Here is a 19,427-nt window from a genome sequence, read left to right on the forward strand (position 1 = left end):
TTTTAATATTGTAGGGATTTAAAGCCTAGAAAGAATTATGTTTCTAGCTTTTCGCGATATGATTTTCTGATCATTTTTCCGATAGTACTATGAAAAATAGGCATTTATTTTCGGTCATCAGGATAGAACAGTCATTTTATTTTCGTGAATTGTGGAGATATTAACGCCGAATTTTCTTTCAGTCGATAAAGCGGGGCTTTCTAATCATTTTTCACCAACAAAACCATATAAATAATTTCGCGGACGCCGAAATAACAGCGTAAACGGGTTTAAATTGACAGATAATAGAAACATCTCGGAATATCAATAAGAGTCGCGCAATATCAATAAGAATATGACACAGACAACTTCAACCGATACAATCGAGTGCTTCGGATGCTGAAAAGATGGAACATTTTCAAAATAAGTATGAAAAACGTCAAAATTTCTTATAAAAACCTTGATTTTTCTTTAATAAAATGATTTTTCCGCGAACATGTCTGCCGTTTGAAGGTATGGACATGTGCACAACATTTAGAGGAGTATAATCTGATATGAAAACAACGGCTATTTTATTACAATTTTAGTACTTTTTAAAAGCTACTTGCGCAACCTAAAACCTTAATTTCCATGACCGTGTTTTCCCGCGAAAACGGGGCTTTTACGACTAATTCGTAAAATTACTATTGGAACATAACACTATTGAGAAAAGTCGCGGACGCCGAAATAAGAACACATATAAAATGCAAAGTCCAAAGGGTGTATTCAATTTGAAAAAATATGCTAAAATTTCGCTCAGTGTATTATAATAGCGGATGTTTTCATATCAGATTATCTTCCTCTAAATGTGGAGCACATGTTCAAACCTTTAAACGGCAGACTTGTTCGCGAAAAAATCATTTTATTGAAGAAAAAATCAAGGTTTTTATAAGAAATTTTGAAGTTTTTCATACTTATTTTGAAAATGTTCCATCTTTTCAGCATCCGCAGCACTCGAATGTATCCATCGAGGTTGTCTGTGTCATATTCTATCTTATTGTGAAGAAATATGACATAGCTGCGCGACTCTTATTGATATTCCGAGATGTTTCTATTATCTGTCAATTTAAACCCGTTTACGCTGTTATTTCGGCGTCCGCGAAATTATTTATATGGTTTTATTGGTGAAAAATGATTAGAAAGCCCCGCTTTATCGACTGAAAGAAAATTCGGCGTTAATATCTCCACAATTTACGAAAATAAAATGACTGTTCTATCCTGATGACCGAAAATAAATGCCTATTTTTCATAGTATTATCGGAAAAATGATCAGAAAATCATTTCGCGAAAAGCTAGAAACATATTTCTTTCTGTGTTTGATACAGAACATCATAGGCTTTAAATCCCTACAAGATTAGAAACGTAGATTTCTTCGTTTCGGGATAAATAAGCTAACATTAACAGAAATTTAGGTGTTCTATTCTACTGACGTGGAGTGTATACTATATCGGTATACTCTTTCGGGTACCTCCCACACCAATCAATATATTTTATATACGGCATAATTATTGTGTTTGGTTTCGTTTTGTTGTTGTTTCTTTTCTTTTCAGTGGCTGAGCGTAGATTATTATATTTCATTATTATATTTCCATTGATGCCAATTATGCTGAAGTACGTGGCCATATGAAATAGTTACAGCCTAGTATATACAGGGATCCCGCAGTTTTAATTGTATGTAGTGTAACCATAATCACGCTAGGGGTCGCAGTTATATTTTAATACTGACACATTTTTTGCACGAAGTAATAGGTTTGGTCAAGGAAAATGTCAAAAATTTTAAAAAATAATCGGAAAGTATTTAGCGGGTGAAATTGACTATAGACCATTTTGGGAAAAATATCCAAATTAAATTTTTGGTCCAAATTTGAAATTCTGGGGCCATATTCCGACAAATAAAGAACTTGAAACTTGAAAACCAACTCTTGATCTCTCTTTTGATGCAAATTATATCAATAATAAATTAAGCAAAAACATCAATTAATTATATCAATAACATAAGGTGTCGCATTCATTTAAAATAAATTCCGTGGAAATCAGTGTCCAGAAGAAGTGGTGTAGGGTATCACATAGTCGGCCACGTCCGATTATAGACCTCTCTTACGTTTTTTGTATATAAATTTTAAGGCGTTTGGATATATTTCGCATTAACGAAGCGATTTGAACAAAGTATTCTTTAATGCAGCTTAAAATGTATATAAGTACCACTTCAAATACAAAGTTTTAACTATTTTTTTTGAAAGTTTGTTAATATTAGAAGAACAAAAATTGCACAAAGCCTTGTTTGATAAAAACGTTGAACAAGTTAGTAATTTGAATTTTATAACAGACATAATTTGGATAAAAATTCTCATCGAAGAATTATTTAACTATAATTTCTTAGAATATACTTATATGTACTCGTATGTATGTACATATGTACTTTTTTATAGGGTCCAGTAGAAGAATATACAATTTTAAATACCGGTAAGGGTATTAGATTTACGATATGTGTATGATGCTGCTTCCATTTAAAAATACATTAATTTTTCATTTATTTATTTGTGTTTTTTCATTCATTTTAGTTCACTGAAATGCCACAAAAGGGAAAACACCACAAATTTTCCACTTTTAGCTCTTTCCTGCGATGCGTTTATTTTCTTGTTGGGAGTTTTGTGTTTTTGCGTTGTTTGCTTTCGCCATTTGATGCGAGTCAGAGCTGATGTGAAAGACGACGGAAAAATGTGATGTGATGATGATTGTTAGAGAAATGCCCGGAGTTTGGATGAAATATTTGCGATTTTTTTGCTTTGTGTTCAGAACACACGCACTCGCTTTTACAAGGTAGATACAATTTTTCGGTGTTGTTTTCTTTTTTACTTTTTTATTGTATTTGTTGTTGTCTTTCATTCGTATATTTCCTTATATTTTGAAGATATTATTCTTTTTTTCTCATTCTTGGTGGGGTTTTTTTATATTTTCATTGGCCTTATCTGTGGAATACTTTTTGCTGACTCCATTCGTATGGCTCCTGTTAGGCTTTTATGCTTTCATTGTTTTATTGTTGTTGTTTTGTATTTAAGATAATATCATTGTTGTTGGTGTTGTTGTCGCTGGCCTTAACTTTAGCTACAACTGAAGTGGTTGCCTGTTTAGCCGCAGTCGCCGCACACTTTTAGCTCAATTAACTTTTTATGGAGTTAAAGTTAAATAAGAAAAAAACCAAAAAAAAAAAAACATCTCAGGGCATATGGTTCAGACTTAAAGTTAGAAATTTAAGTCATGTTTATTACACACATTTTCACAAAAAAATTCTTTAAAATAATTTTTTTTACTTTCTATTTTTCCACCAGCAAAAATATTTCAAATTTCAAAAAACACTCACTTTCACCACTCACGATGACAACGACGACGATGCTGATAACGCCACGATTGCGATTAACACAATGCCAAATTTCATTCACAATAGCCACCAGGCACACAGCTTTCGTTTTCGAATTTCAACAATTCAAATATTAAGGGATTAAACTTTAATGGCATTTGTATTGATTGGCTTTATTGGGTATTAGTTACCGAAATTAAGTTTTCGGTTATGGGATTTTTTTGGATTCAATTATTTTGCTTTATATTTTATTTTCTCTTTTATTCTCAAATTCTTTGCTTTTTATGAATCATTTAATTATTATTATTATTAATTTATATGTATTTTTTCTTAAATTATTTTCTCTAGATTTTCTTTTATTGGTATTGCGTTTTACGTTACTTCTCGTTTCACGTCAATCAGGGGTGTAAACACTATACAGACTGAAAGCGAGCATATACAACCACAATCCGAGTAGCTTATCACAAGCACAGAAATTTGATTGTTGGCAGAAAATGAAATTGAAACAGTGAAGCATACTTTAAGGCACACATCGATATTGTGGTGTGCTGCATAGTTTGGTGAGGGTGTGTGTGTATGTGTGTGTGCGAGTAAGTATACGTACTTGTCTCCCAGAGACAAAGTGACAGCTATTAGGGTTGTTGAAATTGAATTTATTTATATTTTGTTTTGTGGGAATATGAGAAAAATATGGTGGCGAAGAATTAAAAGAAGGAATGTTGGTCTTCTTTAAGAAGACATATAGTGTTTCCACAAGAAGACCCTTTGGTCTTCTATAAGATCATATAATGTTCCATAAGAAGAATAAGGTTCTTCTATAAAAAGATCTTCTGGAATTCTATAAGCAGACTTTCTGGCCATCATAAGAATACGTTCTGGCCTTCTATAAGAAGACCTTCGGGTCTTGTATAAGAAGAAATGTTGGCCTTCTATAAGAAGACATAATACTTTTCTGTAAGAAGACCTACTTTTCTTCTATTAGACGACAGACTGGTCTTCATTATGGAGACTGCCTGGTCTTCTATGAGAAGCCCTATTTGTCTTCTATGAAAAGACCTACAGTTCATCTACAAAAAGACCTACTGACAGCCTAGTGACAGCTATTAGGGTTGTTGAAATTGAATTTATTTATATTTTGTTTTGTGGGAATATGAGAAAAATATGGTGGGGAAGAATTAAAAGAAGGAATGTTGGTCTTCTTTAAGAAGACCTATAGTGTTTCCACAAGAAGACCCTTTGGTCTTCTATAAGATCATATGATGTTACATAAGAAGAATAAGTTTCTTCTATAAAAAGATCTTCTGGAATTCTATAAGCAGACTTTCTGGCCTTCTATAAGAAGACGTTCTGGCCTTCTATAAGAAGACCTTCGGGTCTTGTATAAGAAGAAATGTTGGCCTTCTATAAAAAGACATAATACTTTTCTGTAAGAAGACCTACTTTTCTTCTATTAGACGACAGACTGGTCTTCATTATGGAGGCTGTCTGGTCTTCTATGAGAAGCCCTATTTGTCTTCTATGAGAAGACCTTCTGTTCATCTACAAAAAGACCTACTGCTCTTCAATAGGAAGTAGGTCTTCTGATCTTCTATAAGAAGACATTTGGGTCTTCTATAAGAAGACCTTCATGTCTACTATAAGACGACCGACTGGTCTTCTGTGCGAATACCTTCTGGTCTCTATAAAAATATATATAGCGGATCTTCTATACTGGTCTTCCACGAGAAGACCTACTGACCTTTTAGAAGAAGATCCACATTTCTTTTATAACAAGACCTTCTACAAAAAAAGCCTACTGCTCTTCTCTAGGAAGACCTACTGAGCTTCTATATGAGGACCTACTGGTCTTCTATACGAAGATCTACTGGTCTTCTATACGAAGACCTACTGGTCTTCTATACGAAGACCTACTGGTCTTCTATACGAAGACCTACTTGTCTTCTATACGAAGACCTACTGGTCTTCTATACGAAGACCTACTGGTCTTCTGTACTAAGACCTACTGGTCTTCTACACGAAGACCTACTGGTCTTCTATACGAAGACCTTTTGGTATTGTATATGAAGACCTACTGGCCTTTTTTACGAAGACCTAATGGTCTTCTATACGAAGACTTACTGGTCTTCTATACGAAGACCTACTGGTCTTCTACCTGAAGATTTACTGGTGTTCTATACGAAGAACTGCTGGTCTTCTATAAAAAGACCTACTGGTCTTCTATACGAAGACCTACTGGTTTTCTATACGAAGACCTACTGGTTTTCTATACGAAGACCTACTGGTTTTCTATACGAAGACCTACTGGTTTTCTATAGGAAGACCTACTGGTCTTCTATACGAAGACCTACTGGTCTTCTAAACGAAGACCTACTGGTCTTCTAAACGAAGACCTACTGGTCTTCTGAACGAAGACCTACTGGTCTTCTGAACGAAGACCTGCTGGTCTTCTATAAGAAGAACTACTGGTCTTCTATACGAAGAACTACTGGTCTTTTATACGAAGACCTACTGCTCTTCTATAAGAAGACCTATTGGTCTTCTATTCGAACAGCTACTGGTCTTCTATACGAAGAGCTACTGGTCTTCTATACGAAGATCTACTGGTCTTCTATACGAAGACCTGCTGAAGACCTGAAGAACTGCTGGTCTTCTCTAAAAAGACCTACTGGTCTTCTATACGGAGACCTACTGGTTTTCTATACGAAGACCTACTGATCGTCTATACGAAGACCTACTGGTCTTCTAAACGAAGACCTACTGGTCTTCTGAGCGAAGACCTACTGGTCTTCTGAACGAAGACCTACTGGTCTTCTGAACGAAGACCTACTGGTCTTCTGAACGAAGACCTACTGGTCTTCTATACGAAGAACTACTGCTCTTCTATAAGAAGACCTACTGGTATTCTATTCGAAAAGCTACTGGTCTTCTATTCGAAGAGCTACTGGTCTTCTATACGAAGACCTTTTGGTATTGTATATGAAGACCTACTGGCCTTTTTACGAAGACCTAATTGTCTTCTATACGAAGACTTACTGGTCTTCTATACGAAGACCTACTGGTCTTCTACCTGAAGATTTACTGCTGTTCTATACGAAGAACTGCTGGTCTTCTATAAAAAGACCTACTGGTCTTCTATACGAAGACCTACTGGTTTTCTATACGAAGACCTACTGGTTTTCTATACGAAGACCTACTGGATTTCTATACGAAGACCTACTGGTTTTCTATAGGAAGACCTACTGGTCTTCTATACGAAGACCTACTGGTCTTCTAAACGAAGACCTACTGGTCTTCTAAACGAAGACCTACTGGTCTTCTGAACGAAGACCTACTGGTCTTCTGAACGAAGACCTGCTGGTCTTCTATAAGAAGAACTACTGGTCTTCTATACGAAGAACTACTGGTCTTTTATACGAAGACCTACTGCTCTTCTATAAGAAGACCTATTGGTCTTCTATTCGAACAGCTACTGGTCTTCTATACGAAGAGCTACTGGTCTTCTAAACGAAGACCTACTGGTCTTCTGAGCGAAGACCTACTGGTCTTCTGAACGAAGACCTACTGGTCTTCTATACGAAGAACTACTGCTGTTCTATAAGAAGACCTACTGGTATTCTATTCGAAGAGCTACTGGTCTTCTATTCGAAGAGCTACTGGTCTTCTATACGAAGACCTACGAAGACCTTTTGGTATTGTATATGAAGACCTACTGGCCTTTTTACGAAGACCTAATTGTCTTCTATACGAAGACTTACTGGTCTTCTATACGAAGACCTACTGGTCTTCTACCTGAAGATTTACTGGTGTTCTATACGAAGAACTGCTGGTCTTCTATAAAAAGACCTACTGGTCTTCTATACGAAGACCTACTGGTTTTCTATACGAAGACCTACTGGTTTTCTATACGAAGACCTACTGGATTTCTATACGAAGACCTACTGGTTTTCTATAGGAAGACCTACTGGTCTTCTATACGAAGACCTACTGGTCTTCTAAACGAAGACCTACTGGTCTTCTAAACGAAGACCTACTGGTCTTCTGAACGAAGACCTACTGGTCTTCTGAACGAAGACCTGCTGGTCTTCTATAAGAAGAACTACTGGTCTTCTATACGAAGAACTACTGGTCTTTTATACGAAGACCTACTGCTCTTCTATAAGAAGACCTATTGGTCTTCTATTCGAACTGCTACTGGTCTTCTATACGAAGAGCTACTGGTCTTCTATACGAAGATCTACTGGTCTTCTATACGAAGACCTGCTGAAGACCTGAAGAACTGCTGGTCTTCTCTAAAAAGACCTACTGGTCTTCTATACGGAGACCTACTGGTTTTCTATACGAAGACCTACTGATCGTCTATACGAAGACCTACTGGTCTTCTAAACGAAGACCTACTGGTCTTCTGAGCGAAGACCTACTGGTCTTCTGAACGAAGACCTACTGGTCTTCTGAACGAAGACCTACTGGTCTTCTGAACGAAGACCTGCTGGTCTTCTATAAGAAGAACTACTGGTCTTCTATACGAAGAACTACTGGTCTTTTATACGAAGACCTACTGCTCTTCTATAAGAAGACCTATTGGTCTTCTATTCGAACAGCTACTGGTCTTCTATACGAAGAGCTACTGGTCTTCTATACGAAGATCTACTGGTCTTCTATACGAAGACCTGCTGAAGACCTGAAGAACTGCTGGTCTTCTATAAAAAGACCTACTGGTCTTCTATACGGAGACCTACTGGTTTTCTATACGAAGACCTACTGATCGTCTATACGAAGACCTACTGGTCTTCTAAACGAAGACCTACTGGCCTTCTGAACGAAGACCTACTGGTCTTCTGAACGAAGACCTACTGGTCTTCTATACGAAGAACTACTGCTCTTCTATAAGAAGACCTACTGGTATTCTATTCGAAGAGCTACTGGTCTTCTATTCGAAGAGCTACTGGTCTTCTATACGAAGACCTACTGGTCTTCTATACGAAGATCTACTGGTCTTCTTTACGAAGACCTACTGGTCTTCTATACGAAGACCTACTGGTCTTCTATACGAAGATCTACTGGTCTTCTATAAGAAGACCTACTGGTTTTCTATACGAAGACCTACTGGTCTTCTATAAGAAGACCTATTGGTCTTCTATACGAAGACCTATTGGTCTTCTATACGAAGACCTATTGGTCTTCTATACGAAGACCTACTGGTCTTCTATACGAAGACCTACTGGTCTTCCATAAGAAGACCTATTGGTCTTCTGGTCTTCTATAAGAGGTCCTTCTAATCTTCTATAAGATGACCTATTGGTTTTCTATAAAAAGGAGACAGACTGGTTGCCTATTAGAAGATCCACTGGTCTTCTATAAGAAGACTTTCTCTAGACTTCGTTGAGAAACCCCTCTGGCCTTTTGTAAAAGAAGTCTTTTCTCTTCTTACATCTTTTATTAGATGTCCATTTGACCTTTTCCACATTAAAAGCAGGACATTTGTCACCGACAATTAAACGATATCCTGATAAGTTTTGGCATGGCATCCCTATTGTCAACATTTTGTTGTCATTCAAATGCTAAAACTCACACAATAATCCAAGCATCTTCTCACTCATACATATTGGAAGTAGGAACAAAAAATACCGCTTAGCTGGCCAGAGCCCACAATGGTTGGTACTACTAACCTGGTCTCTAACAATGTATGTCTCTCTCACAAACAAATATGTACTTTCACTCTTATTGTGGTTCTCATCTAAATATTTGCTCTCAGTTTATGACTCCTATGTCACTCGCTCTCCCTGGTGGTTGTCTCTCTGCACATATAATGTTCCTTATTTTGGGTCGTTGTCTGTTTGTCACGTTTTGTTAGTCCTGCTGCCTGCTGCTACTTTACAGGAGAAACTTACTGTCTGTCTGTTCGAAGTCTGTCTGCCTAGCTTTGGTTGTGTTTTTATCACAACATTTCTTTGCTTTCCTGTTTGCCAAAGCGCTCACGTTGTTGTTACTGCTGGTTAAAGGCTGTTGTTGGTGGGTGTTGTTGTGCGCCTCAGCACTTTCGTGGCGCGTACTTAAATCGAATTCCACTTCAAAATACACTCGTTTATTTTTTGAATTGTCATGTTTGTTGATATTTCCAGTTTTGACAGCTACCAAAAGGAAGAGAAACAAGTTAGTACAGGTCCTCGTTTTAAATGACGACACGAAGACTGGCAAAAGCTTTGCAGTAGTAATAACAACACCACTCACTCTACAACTCCTTTCGCTTTTGGCCTGCTATAAGACCAATCGGTTCGGTTGGTATCTTTAACATGATGGCGGCTATCTTGAATCGTAGTCATCGTCGTTGTCGTTATTGTTGTTGTAGTTTTTAGTTTATTTTTACTTAGTTTTCTCTCCATTTATTTTATTTTTTTTCTTGTTCTGTTTATCTTCGTTTTGTTCGGTCATGACTTAATGTTAGAGGGGCTAACACGTTTTCTATTTGTGTTTCATTTCCATTCCGTTTGATATTCGATTACTCCCAGGTCCATTAACCAGTACCTTCGCCAAAGTTACATACATATATATGTGTATATGTTTGCGATTAAAAACAAATGTTACCAAAACGAAAATACTATATATAAATATGTTCGTAAATATGTATGTATATATTTATGTTATGTCCTTACTTCATTATTTGCCATAAAAAACATCTGTCTTGAAATAATTGACGTCATAATTCAGTAAACTGGGTTTGGGAAATGATCAGTAAAGGTTTGTGTTAAAACTAAATAGAATTTTATTTAAAATTGTGCATCCCTAGGGAAAAACATATGTATATGGATCTAATTGAAGATTTCAGATAGTGACATGGACGTTTGAAATGTCGCAAAGAATATTTTGAAGTTTTGGCTTCAAATTAACAATGTGATGCGGAAGGTGAAAAGTTCTATTGCGAAGAATCCTTCAAAACAGAGGGAAACAATAAAGTACATATGTTTCACAACTAAATACAATAGGAGACATCAACTCACTTGCAAGTATATCGAGTGATAAGGGGAGCGGATAAGATTCAGAATTTTATTTGGGCAAAAACTAGGAGATGAGTGCTTGAATAAAACTTTATACTTTGTCAATGTCCATGGTAGAGCTGTATAAATCTAGTTCGTTTGCAGAACCTATACGTAACATCACAGTGTGTGTGATTATACTCATACTTCTTGAACTAGGACAGTGAACTATGAACTAGATTTCTAAAACTCTTGTCCATGGTTACCGCTCTAGACCGGAAAAACATGTCTCGGTAGTCAGTAGCTACAGACCTGAAGTTTAGAATCTCTCAAGTTTAATTTGCGCACCACAACAACAAAAAATTTACGTCGTCAATACACATATAAGACAAGTAAGAAAGTATCAGTCAACTGTGCTCGAGATATACACTCAGCGGCTCACCAAAAAACTAAACCCAATAATTATGCCGTATATAAAATATATTGATTTTGAATCAAGAGTTTGTAGGTACCGTAATGTGGGCCTATATCAAATCACTGACATATCGTCGGTGTCATGCTTAAGTGTTCCATATGCCATTTTCCCGTTTTGAGATAATCGCATTTTAAAGCTTTGCATTACAACTGCGTGAATCTGTCTAAAGCAAATATTTATATTTTTGACTTGAATTATTAATAATATGTAGTATATAGAATATATTTCCAAAAATTTAGAAAAATATCTGTTGGAATATAAAAGTTATAGACAATTTTTTAAAATAGAATTATGACACAAATGTGAAATATTGTACATCACATGGAACACAGTGACAGAGACAAAATCTCATTTTTGCATCATTAAATTCAAAAATTTTAAAATATTTAAGTTCTGAATATTGAAATGTGTTATTAAACTTGTATGTTATTAAAATATTAATTTCATACCTGAAAAAAAACATAAGATTTTTCTTAGAAACTAGAGAGATAGGGAAAACCCGACCAAAAATTCAGAGAGGGCATACGGAAAAACCCTAGAATCCACCTATACCTCAAAAATTCAAAATGGCCTATGGAACCCTTAAGGATGACATCGACGATAAACCAAACATTTTTAGTAACCAATCTTCTTCTTGAAGGACCCGAAATACTAAATTAGTTTTACAGTTATCTTGCACAATAGCCATTTTAGTATGTGCCGGCAAGGTTTTGGAGCTTTTGGGCCATTATCTCAGGAAGTATTGACTTACTCCAGAAAAAAATTGTACCGTTGTAAATGAGAACAACAAATAGAACAACTTACTGAAAAAAGAATCAAAATGATGCGAGGGGAGATCCTAAACTTCACTTTTTCCTAGGGAGGTACCCGAAGGAGTGGACCGATATAGTCCATGTTCCAACATGATACATGACTGGATGAAATAATATGATGTTCAAAGTCTGCACCAATCAGAAACTCCCTGTGAGAATTATCTTGGGGATTTGCCATTTTGGATGGTGCCGTCAGGGTTTCTTGGAGCTTATAGGCCAATATCTCAGGAAGTGTGTACTTGCGCAAGAAAAAAATTGTACCGTCGTAAAGGGAGCCGCAAGGACAACCTACTGAAAAAAATTCAGCACGATACGAGATGAGTTTTTAAACTTCACTTTATCCGAATTTTGTCTGGGAGGTACCCGCAGTAGGCCGGGGCGATTTGTATGGAAGGAAAAAAGTGTTATCGGGCGCCTGGAGTTTCTGATTCTTGGGATTGTACTGAGCAAAAAAGTCATCTAGACCATATGTCTATGGTGAAAATCGAGCCCCCGGATTTTGACTTGAAGTTTTTTTTAAGGATTCTTGGATACTTTGGCATATATCAACCAAACCACTGAGATTTTCTATCCAACACAAAGACAACAATTGTAGCCAAGACAATAATAAAGAACTCTCTAGTACATCGCAAACCAACAAAGTTGTAATCAGCTACTTGCTGTCATTTGATTGACCATTTTATTAGCTTTCTAATGATATACATATACGGTTAATCGGTTACTTAAAACCGGTTCCAAAATCGGTTTTTATATCAGAATAACCGGTTCGAAAATTGAGATAACCGCATCTATCCTTCAATTAAATTTGTTATTAACGAGTTCGTCATTACAAGAGCTATTTATGGTAAGTATTTCAAAAGCACCACATACCAATAACGAATATACATAAAAACAAAACATAGTTTTCTGAACAAAAACCGGGTAAATGTCAAAAAGGACCATGAAAACGGGGAAATATCGATTGGTCATCAATGAGTACCGTAACTAAAATCTTCTGAACAACATTTTTGTAGAATATTTGGATGCTGTAAAATCTCGTCTTCTGGTACTTTTACTACGGTTCAAAAAATAAAGGACGAAAAGGACATAACAGGAATGGAGTTAGAGGGATGAACTATTCTACAAAAAGATTCACCATTCGATTTGACTGAAGACATGTAATATCAAAATGAAGCTACAATAACGCTTTAGTGAGATATAAAGCTATTTTCTCACAAATTAAGGGCCAAAATTAAACCATTAATCACGCAATATCTCGGAAACTTGATATATGGTGAAAATTTCCTTTAGGGTTCTTAGTACACTCACCGAGGGCTTTCATCTTCAAAAGGGATTTTCCACCCACTGAATTTGAGTCCCATTTTGTAGCACAGTGTCATTTATCGATATTTTCCGAAAAATGTGCACTTTCTCGAGGCCATAACTGCCTGAAGGAGCGTTCCAATGCTTTTGCGATGTACTAGAGAGTTCTTTATTATTGTCTTGGCTACAATTGTTGTCTTTGTGTTGGATAGAAAATCTCAGTGGTTTGGTTGATATATGCCAAAGTATCCAAAAATCCTTAAAAAAAACTTCAAGTCAAAATCCGGGGGCTCGATTTTCACCGTAGACATATGGTCTAGTTGACTTTTTTGCTCAGTACAATCCCAAGAATCAGAAACTGCAGGCGCCCGTGGTGGTGTTCAAATCGCCCCACTCTAACCCGCAGGAGTGAACCGATAAACTATATTGGAACCCGATAAATATCTGAAAGGAATAATGCGATGTGCGAAGTTTGGACTAAATCAATTGCTTCCTGCGAGAGTTTTAGTTAACACCATTTTACACGAAAAATTTGAACTTTTGTGGGGGAGGTACCGGAAGGAGTTTGGACAAAATATTAACATACCCAAAATTTGGTTCGAATCGGTTGATCCGTTCGAGAGTTATCGTGCGCACAAACCAGCCAGACAGACGGACAGACAGGCGAACGGACATGGCTAAATCGACTCCAAATTGTCTGAAACGAATTTCGTCCATACGTACTTGGGGTCTAAAACCGTTATTTCGATCAGGCACATTTATGTTTATATCAAAGTGTATTTACCCTTTCTAGCCTAAAGGTTGAGTGCATAAATATAAGTTTTAAAACTTTCAACTCAGTAACTAAGTATTTAGATGTGTGTATTAGAGTGACCCAAAAAAGCACAAATTTGTTTTTTTTTTATTATTGTGGCTAAAAGCGATTTCTACAAAAAATTTTGAAAATCGGATCCGATGTTGATATAGCTTCAACATACATATTTGGCTAATTTTTGGCCCTATATAGCTATATCACTGGATGTGTATAGTTGTTACATAATTTTGTCTGATAGGCATAGCAGAAGTAGAAAGGACAAAATTCAAATATCTTGACAAAAATACGAGGCTATCATCCGAGCGAGAAATCTTACTTACTTAATTGGCCCTCTATAGAATGTTTATCCTATAAGCTGAAGTAAGATAAGGTTTCCACTTCCACTTTAGTTGTTGCTTTGCTTTCCCTATCGTGTTTTTTCATTGCGTCTTACACTTGTTTACTCCAACGAAGTCTTGGCTTGACGTGTACCGCCATTGGGCCTGTTGTTTTACGCTTTTTTAGTGGACTCATTCTTACGACATGGCCTAGCCAATACCGAAAATCGGGAGGTACACTTCTATGGGGGCAAATTTACGGTGGAAAGTTTTGCACCCCCAACCAAGACCAAATACCAAATTTCATTTCGGAGGAATATTGCGGTCACAACCTTTAAAATACCGAAAACCAGGAGGTACCGTGCTATCAAAACGTTGACCTATACCGACACATTTCTGGGGGAAAGTTTTGTACCACCAACCAAGACCAAATTCCAAATTTCAGCCATTTCGGAGGAATATTGGGGCCAAAACCATTTAAATACCGAAAATCAGGAGGTACCGTTCTATATGAGGACGGTTTTATACCCTCAGCGAATACTTAACAGAAAATTTCAGCTATTTCGGTGTGATAATGAGGCTAAAACCTTCAAAATACCGAAAATCAGGAGGAACCGTTCTATGGCAGCTATATCAAAACGTGGGCAGATATGGCCCACTTTCAATACCAAACATCCTAGGAGTGGTAGAAAGTTCTATACCAAACAGTTCTATCTTTAAAATTGCGAGCTGTATCTTGATTTCAACAAACGGGCATAAGGACAGACTATATCGATATAAGGACAGTTATATAGACCGGAAGTTGTGGGCCGGTATCTTCGATCTGAAACTATGACAAAATATGACGAAAGTCAAATTTTGGACCAGCTCTCCAGCCACTACGGTGCATGGGGGGTTTTTTGCACCTTTCGGGCTGTTTTCTAAATAAGTATAGATTTGCCCTTGAAAAACTTTTACCGTCGTAATTGAGGCAGCGAATTCAAGATGCTCCAACAAAAATCATAGTGATTCGAGAGCAGGTCTTAAAGTGAACTTATCCGAAATTTTGTATGGGAGGTGCCCAAAGGAGTGGACAATTATAGTCCATATTCGAACCTGATCTATATCTGGTAGATATATTAAGATGTGTAAAGTATGGACCAAATCGGTCACTCCCTTCAAGAGTTATCATGCGAACAAGTGGACCGGAGAAGTGGACCGATATGGCTTATCTTCGAACTTAAACTATGTTTGGACAAAATATTACAAAGGCCAAATTTTGGACCAAATCGGTTGATCCGTTCGAGAGTTATCTTGCACTTCACCCTCAAGGCTATTTCCTCAGGAAGTATGGACTTGCCTCTGACGAAACTTGTACCGTTCAAACAACTTGTATTCACTGCCCGCCATACGATGGTACAAGTTTCGTCAGAGGCAAGTCCATACTTCCTGCGAAAATAGCCTTAAGGGTGAAGTGCAAGATAACTCTCGAACGGATCAACCGATTTGGTCCAAAATTTGGCCTTTGTAATATTTTGTCCAAACATAGTTTAAGTTCGAAGATAAGCCATATCGGTCCACTTCTCCGGTCCACTTGTTCGTCATAAACAACTATATAACTACTTGGCAATCCTGTTCGTTTGTATGATTATCATGTCAAAAAGAGTTACTGGTCTTCGGTCATTTGTTAAAGGGCAATGTTTTGCAACAACCACCCCAGAGCAGTGAATTGGTGGCAAATGGCACACATATTGGTGAAAGCACTCCCTTAAATTTTCGTCACTACTAATTACGATTTGACACGCAAATTTGAATACGAAATGAGTAAATGAATGAATGAACAAACGAACGAACGAAACAAAACGTTTATTTAAAAATTTCATATAAATGTGAATATGGCACTTATTAAATTAGGCGGACAGGCAAATGTTCGCCATAAACACACTTACCTACATGAATACTAATCGAAACGTCATCGAGACGACAAAACGATAATTAAAATATTAATTTTGCCAAAAAAGTTTAGAAACAAAATAACAAAATTGTGAATAATATCATAAATTAACGGAGAAGTCAGGGTATGAGGAAAGGAATTAGACTAACGCGACGACAACACTCTCCCACACACACACATTAATTTTGTGTGTGTGACAGTATTTATCACACTACTGTGGTAAGTTTGTGCGTGTCTAACCTACACCCACCCAACCATAATTAATACTCAAACATTATGAAACAATGAACTTTGTAGATAGCATTACTGGCTGGTGGTATATTTCGTGTTTAGAGAGCAAAAACTGTGTTTGTGTGAATGGCTGCAAAACTTTCACTTGTTTGTTCTCGCTATTGCCACTTGTTTCTCAGAGACAACAAAAGATAAAACGGATATCCGGATATCCGTTTTATCTTTTGCGCGCTCTGTTGGCATCATTGTTTCATTTCTTGTCTGCCTTTTAAAGAGATGAACAAGTTTTATGAGAACTCAATATGCAAGAGAAAGAAGAGGTATGTGAACACACGTGAAACGAAACACATATGCCGATGCTCTTTGGCACTTTCTCTTAACGACCTTTCCCATTTTGGACCTTCAATGAGTCCGTAGGAAAGCTTTTTTTCTAAAAGTGTAATCGGATATATCCAAGTTAGTATAAAATTACGGTAGGTCGTTTCTACACAAGCATGCTAACAAAACTATTTGAAATAATTGTAAATGTGTTTTAGGTCCATTGGTATTTGTGGAAATTATGCGTGTGAGGTATCTTTTTATTTGTCCTTTTTTGGTTTTCTTTGAAGACAAAAAACATTATATGGGAAGAATTTTTGTTACATTATTCTTGCTACATATTGTATGTGTGTGTGAGTGTTTGGGGTGATAAGGTCGAAATGTGCTTCCCATAAACTGTTTAAAAGTAATGGTTGGCTGAAAACATATAAATTGTAGTCTTTCACTATTGTGCGGAGCTGGATATTATCAGTTTATGTTCCAGGACTAGTTAAGGTAGTTTAATTGGGTAATCAGATGGTTATTGAACGCAGCCATATTTTTAAAACAGATTGAAAATAACCTTCCATTAGTTTTAATATCCCTTTCCGGCTTTTGTTTGCAGGAAATATAGTTAATGCAAGGGTCTGGATCGACAAAATACGACTAAAAACATTAAAAGAAAATCAACCAAAATAGAGATAACTGAAGTCTTCGATAACATGGCACAAGACTTTAAATTATAAAAACAAGTACGAACGGTGTTAAATTCGGCCGGACCGAACTTTTGATAACATCCACCACGAAGTGTGTTGAAGTAAATAGGAACATGTAGTTTCCTTTCATTTATGAAAGCATGTAATATGCTCTTTCTGCTACTTCTTGCAGGAGAAGACATTCTTAGCTGATAATTTCAGTCATTTTGGGTGGGGTATTGAGCCCAGGTACCGCTCCATGGGGGCTATATGAAAACGTACATCTATATACACCGACAAATTTAAGGTGTACAGTTTTTTACCCCAAACGAAGACTTAGTACCAAATTTCAGCCTATACCGTTAAATTTCAGGCCTTCAAAATACCGAAAATCGGGAGGTACCGTTCTATGGTGGCTATATGAAAATGTATATTTATACAGACAAATTTCAGGTGGATATTTCTATACCCCCAACCAAGACTAAGTACCGAATTTCAGCCATTTCGTGGGGTATTGAGGCCACAACCTTCAAAACACCGAAAATCGTGAGCTACCGTTTTGTGGGGGCTATATGAACGTATGGACTTATACGAACAAATGTTAGGTGGAAAGTTTTATACCCCAACGAAGACTAATGGCATGTTTCTCTAAGACGCTTATATCTAATTACTACCAAGCTCCTGCTATTATAGATATTTTTTGTTTGATTGAAAACAGAAAGCAATCATATGTATATACGAGGGCGGTTCGGAAACTTCTTAGCCTATCAATGAAAGAGAATAGTTAGTTTTTCAAAAATAATCTCCTGAAACTTCAATATACTTACTCCAACGCTTTCCTAGCAATTCTATCCCTTGATAAAAATAGTTTTCCTCAAGGTCTTCAAAATAGTGGTTTACAACTGTAATTACATCTTCATTTGAGGTAAAACGCTTGCCAGCAAGGTATTTTTTTAGATTTAGGAACAAGTAAAACTCACTGGGAGCTAAATCAGGAGAATAAGGTGGGTGGTCAAGCAACTCGTACTTTAATTCGTTGATTGTAGCCATTGTTGTCTTGATGAAAAATTATTTTTTTGTGTTGTATGCCAGGACGTTTTTCTCGAATTTGTACATTTAATTGATCAAAAAAGGTTGCAATAGTACTCTGAATTTATTGTTTTACCCTTTTACAGATAGTCAATCAATAAAATACCTTTGAAGTCCTAAAAAAACCGTTGCCATAACCTCACCAGCCGATTGAATTGTTTTTGCCTTCTTTGGGGCACTTCCTCCAGCTTCAGTCCATTGTTTGGATTGTTCTTTTGTCTCTGGAGTATAGTGGTGGATCCATGTCTCATCAACGGTTATGAAACGGCGCTTAAAATCCATGCGTCTTTTTTGAACACCTGTTTCTATATGAAGGAGTTGCCAGATCGAAACAAAATTTAACATGTGTTCATAACAGAGATGGAAGTTTCCAAAACACATAACTTTTTTCTGTTTATACCGCGCTTTTTGTGCTAGGATAAGAACTGCCCTCGTATTTCAAAAAATACAAGTTTGGTCGTATTTCTAACAAATTTTTTATTCGAATCGTCTTAGAGAAACTGGCAATAAATACCAAATTTCAATCGGGAGGTACCGTTCTATGCGGGGCTATAAGAAAACATGGACCTATACCGACAAATTTCGAAATTACAGCCATTTCGGTGGTTTATGGAGGCCACAACCTTCCAAATACCGAAAATTTGGAAATACCGTTCCATGGGGGCTATATGAAAATGTGGACCTATACTGACAGATTTCAGCTGGAAAATTGTATACACCCAACGAAGACTAAATATCAAATTTGAGCCGTTTCGGTGTGGTATTGAGGCTAAACCCTTCAAAATACCAAAAATCGGTAGGTACAGTTCTATGGGGGCTATATCAAAACGAGGACTGTTAGATCCATTTCAATTCCAAACACCCGAGGAGTAATAGAAACTTCTGTACTAAATTTTAAGGCTCTATTTTTAAAATTGCTCAAGATATTCCGACATAGAATTTTATGCTGATCAGGAATGTATATATTTGTGTTACATGTGTTACAAACGGAATGACTGAAAATTTAATTCTACCCTCCATATTATGGTGGATAGTATAAAAAAGCGTTTTGTAGACCTACATTAAAAATTGTCCTATCTTGAAACGTTTTAGTAGAAATCGTTCGTTCCACTCAG

General features: G+C 36.6%; 1 protein-coding gene across 50 annotated transcripts in view; it reads right to left on the reverse strand.

Moving 5' to 3' along the window:
- The window catches only part of SK (small conductance calcium-activated potassium channel), an 877,735-nt gene that overhangs the window by 387,005 nt on the left and 471,303 nt on the right, over nt 1-19,427 (reverse strand). For 5 of the 50 annotated variants that reach the window (XM_073973837.1, XM_073973835.1, XM_073973838.1 and 2 more), the window contains exon 1: nt 3,380-3,800. The exons of the other annotated variants lie outside the window; for them this stretch is intronic. The gene's annotated coding sequence lies outside the window, so the exon portion shown is untranslated. Of the gene's footprint in view, nt 1-3,379; nt 3,801-19,427 lie in introns of those variants that run through there. 50 annotated transcript variants of the gene reach the window in all.

Source organism: Musca autumnalis, unplaced genomic scaffold (genome assembly GCF_047663935.1).
Source record: "Musca autumnalis isolate F117 unplaced genomic scaffold, ASM4766393v1 scaffold_3, whole genome shotgun sequence".
NCBI lineage: Eukaryota > Metazoa > Arthropoda > Insecta > Diptera > Muscidae > Musca > Musca autumnalis.